Source organism: Penaeus monodon, chromosome 16 (genome assembly GCF_015228065.2).
Source record: "Penaeus monodon isolate SGIC_2016 chromosome 16, NSTDA_Pmon_1, whole genome shotgun sequence".
In the NCBI taxonomy this organism is placed as follows: Eukaryota; Metazoa; Arthropoda; class Malacostraca; order Decapoda; family Penaeidae; genus Penaeus; species Penaeus monodon.
In genome coordinates, this window is record NC_051401.1 from 18,232,773 (window position 1) to 18,237,824 (window position 5,052).

The window sequence follows — 5,052 nt, forward strand, 5'->3', positions numbered from 1 at the left end:
AGACGCATACAAAACTTCTGTGGTCACTGGATAGAACTATCATTCCTCTAATAGTGAAAGTGACTAAGAAAGAGGACAAAATATATTAGCAATAATATTATCACAACAGTAAAAGCTTCTTCTTCTTCTTCTTCTACAGGCTTTTGTCCCAGTTCAACTGGGGTCGCCGGTAAAAGCTATCATAATGAAAATAAAACAACAACGTTAACTTAGTAATACTAAACTAACCGACGCCAAACAAAAGTAGATGACAATAACATCAAACAATAACAGTCAGCAACTAATAACAACAGAGCATGATAAACCTAAAAAAAACATTAGCCCCGCGACCAGAATCCCGCCTCCGAGGAATAAGAGGGAGGCGAGGCACAAAACAATCAGTCTGGCATCGCGGCGAGAGGGGGAATATTACAGCACGGGGGGGGCGATAAAACGCGATTAAGAATAATAATAATAAAAAAACGCGATAAAACCAAGCCACACACAATACCGAAACTTAAATGTCGAAAAATTCAAGTAATCTGCTTAGCTACAGGCTCCGAAATATGAGGAGAGGGAAATGCGAGTGATAAATGGAATGGTCGAGATGACGAGGCCAGGGCGGCGATGATAATAATGACAATGACAATGATGATGATAATGATGATATTGATGTGAAAATGATAATGATAATGATAGTGATGATAATGATGATTGTGATAATGATAATGATGATGATGATAACAATAGTTATAAAATTATAGTAATGGTAATCTTAATAAAAAAACAATAACAAAAACAATAGTAACATCAACAGTAAAAAGGGGGGGGGGAAAAAAAAAAAAAAAAAAGGGTTTTTAAAAAAACCCTAAAAAACACAAAAACCGGGAAAAGCTAAAAAACACGGGGAAAACCCCTGGGAGTGGAGGGAAAACATGAAAAATAAATTTTCTTTTTTTTTTAATTTTTTTTCCAGTTTCCGGTAAAAACGTGGAAAAAAATGGGGGTACCTACAAAAAACCCCAACCTATTAAACGATAAATAAATAAATAAATGCATAAATTTAAAAATAAATAACCAAAAACAACAACAACAACAAAATCCCCTAAGATGTCTTCCCCCCCCCCCCAGGCAAACAATCCGAAGCTGAGGAACTTCCTCCTCGCCGCCTCCTGCAAGAGGGAGGAGCCCCGCCCAGGACGCCATTAAACACACAGCGCTGGAGGCTCGAGCGATGAGTTATCAAGGCGGCCAAGGCTTTTTCTGGGCGTCGGGGGGTTCCTTCGGGGGCCTTCGGGAGAGGAGACCGAGGGGGCGGGCGCGGGGGCGGGGGGGGGGGGGTCGTTCCAAGGTCAAATTCAATCTTAATTTATTTTCTCTATTTCCCCCTCAGTCTCTTCTTCTCTCTTCTCTCTCTCTCTCTCTTTCTCTCTCTCTCTCTCTCTCTCTCTCTTCCTTTCTCTCTCTCATTCCTTCTGCGTGAAGGCGGCGGGCGTGAAGGATTAGGAGGGCGGCGTTGGAGGCTTCCTGGCCGAGATAGGTGATCAGGGAGGGGCGCCCTCGAGAGGAGCAGGGGGAAGGGGGTGAAGAAGGGAGAGGGGGAAGGGGGTGTAGAAGGGAGGTGGAGAAGAATGGGGGATGAGGAGGGGGATGGGGAAGAAGGGAAGAAGAAGGAGCAGGGAAGGAAGAGGATAGAAGGCAGAAAGGAAAGAGAGAAAACGAGAGAAATGGGGACCAACGGAAAGCATAGGGAGAAAGGGGAGGGGGAAATGGGGAGCCGAAGGAAAGGGGGGGGGAGTGGCAGGGGTCAGCAGGCGACCACGTATAGTAAGGCATCATCCGTGGCAACCAAAATGTAAATTACACAGCGCCAATACCCCCCAGTATGATTTGGGGGCGGGGGGTTCCCCACGTCCGAAAACGCATTGAGCGCCCCACCTTTTCAACGTCGCTTTCAACGTTTCCGACGCGAACGCAAAGGCCACGGATTTGTCAAGAGGTATGAGAGAGAGAGGAAGAGAGAGAAGAGAGATAGAAGAGAGAGAGAGGAGAGGGGGAGAGGAGAGGAGGAGAGGAGAGAAGGGGGAGGGGGAGAGAGAGAGGGGGAGAGAGGAGGGAGAAAAAGAGGGGGAGAGAGAGAGAGAGAGAGAGAGAGGGGAGGGAGGGGAGAGAGAGAGAGAGAGAGAAGGAGGGAGAGAGAGAGGGAGATAGGGAGAGGGAGGGAGGGGAAAGAAGGGAGGAGGAGGGAGGGAGGGAGGAGGGAGGGAGAGAGAGAGAGAGAGAGAGAGAGAGAGAGAGAGAGAGAGAGAGAGAGAGAGAGAGAGAGAGAGAGAGAGAGAGAGAGAGAGAGAGAGAGAGAAAGAAAAAGGAAGGAAAGAAAGAAAAAGGATGGAAAGAAAGAAAGAAAGAGAAAGAGAAGGAGAGAGAAGTGGGGTGCGGTGGGGGGAGGAAGAGGATAGGGAGCTACAGAAGGAAGACAGGGATGGGAGGAAGGTGGAGGACATGGAAGGAGACGAGAAAGGCAGAGGGAAAGGAGGGCCGACAAGGAAAAACGAAAGAACGAGAGGAATATTGGAAAATATCGGGAAAACAATGGACGAAGAAGGGATCAGGGAGCAAGATAAAATGAACGAGAGGGGAGGAGGGGGTATATAGCACACATGTATATCAGGCACGGTCATAATCGCGAGGCAAGGCGATTAACAGCATTTGCGAAGGAAGATCCTATCACCGCAGCAAAACTGGTGAGACCACTGCACTCGATAGATAGATAGAAGGAAAAAAATGGAATCCAAAAAGGCGCTGCTGCTGTTGCCGATGCAACACATTTTGGGGGTCTCGACCACTGGCGGGTCGAGCATTAGCTGACGGAGACCCCCAGAGATGCAGCGCGATGCAGCAACAACTTCCGTCATCCTTAATTCACGATTGCTGCAACGGCCCTTAACAAAACATAAAAAAAACTACTTGGTAATATCATCACAAACTATCTAGTTATCTAGGAATAAAAAACGTACATACATATAAACATCATCAAGAGAATCCATTATGACCAAACCAGATTCTCCAACACCCAATTCTCCATCCACCGACGCATCACCATCGAGTCGCCAAGCATACCCAGAAGGTACACCCAAGGAGGGTACATACACGCGGCCTGCTCCATCTCCCACGCCGCCGCGCACAGCCACACAGCCTGGGTACACGACATCAAGATAAAAGGCGGAGGAGCAGTGGAGCAGTGAGCGGTGGAAGAGGGCGAGGGCGAGGAGGAGGAACAGCAGGAGGAGAACGAGCAGGAGGAGGGTAAGAAGGAGGAGGAGGACGAGGATGAGCAGTAGTGAAGCCAAAACCACTAGCAGATGCAGCAAAAGAATGACATGGATGAAGAGGCCAGCATCACCAAGGCAGCAGATGCAGCAGCATCAGCATCAGCGAGGGCAAAGCAAAAGGTCGCTAGCGGCGGCAGGTGAGATAAGAGGGAGAAAGGTAGTGTTCAATCCTAAGATGCGTTGTCTCTCGTTAGTCGAAATGACATGCAGAGATGCGCGCCGTCGATACCCTACCCGCGCGCCCGCCGATCTCACGTCCGCATCCCCCCCCTCCCCCTTCCTCCTGCTCTTCGGCCTCGGCTCTCACCGGCCTTTCGGTACGAAGGGGGAGGGGCAAAGAGAGGGAGGGAGGGAAGGAATGGGGGAGGGAGGGAGGGAGGGAGGGAGGGAGGGAGGGAGGGAGGGGGAAAAGGGAGGAGAGGAAGAGAGAGAGAGGAGAGAGAGAAAGAGAAAAAAGGAAAAAAAGAGAATGGAAGAGAGGGAAAAAGAGAGAGAGAAAAAGAGAAAAAAGGAATGGGAATAGGAAAGGAGGTAAAAAGGATAGGAGAAAATTTTAACCGGGATAAAGCCTCTGAACCTCCCACAGAGCTTGTCTAGCCTCGACCTGCCAAGTGGCTGCGTCCCCCGAGAATTACATCCAGCCGAACGAAGCAGGTTGACCCCGGGCGCCGAGGCCCACCCAGCGCCTCCATCCAACGACTCTCCTCGTCGCCCTCGTCCAACCTACTACCACGAACCAACCTAAATAAATCAAAAAAAAAAAAAAAAAAAAAAAAAAAAAAAAAAAAAAAAAAAAAAAAAAAAAAAATATTATAAAATATTATATAATATAATATATAATAATAATAATAATAATAATAATAATAATAATAATAATAATAATAATAATCGGAGATGGATATACCCAGTGGGAATAATACGTAATAATCAATACAAGATTGACTATATTAATGACAAACATCAGTATCGACAACAGCAACAATACTAATTGCAAGATTATTGATAATAATAATGGAAAACGAGTAATAGCTAGCATTATGTTCATAGCTGATGAACATAGAGATGAAAGAATAATAATTGTCAAAAATAATAATGATAAAGAACTGCATCAAAATATTGATAAAGACAGTAATAACGATGATGATTGATGATGATGATGATGATGCATCATCATAACAGTAATAACAAAAATACGATAATAATAGAATAGTAATAGCAAAACCAAAAATAATGATATAATAATATTAACAATAATAATAACACCAATAATAATAATAATAAAAATAATATCAATAACAATGGTGATAATGTTAATAACAAGTTATTATCATTATCTAATGATAATTATCTTTATCATCATCATCATCATCATTCTTATCATCTTTATTATTGTTAACATCGTAATGATCAACAAATAAAAAATCCCCCAAACGTGCGATTTCCAAAACGGGAACAAGCAAATCATAGGGTCGAACGAGGGTGCGATTACGGAAAGCGGGAAGGAGGAAGGGAGATTAAATGAGAAAATAAGAAAGAGAAAAAGAGAAAAAGAGAAAAATACAACAATACAGAAATAAAGAAAGAAAAAGAGAAAGAAAGAGAAAGAGAAAGAGAAAGAGAAAGAGAAAGAGAAAGAGAAAGAGAGAGAGAGAGAGAGAGAGAGAGAGAGAGAGAGAGAGAGAGAGAGAGAGAGAGAGAGTGTGTGTGTGTGTGTGTGTGTGTGTGTGTGTGTGTGTGTGTG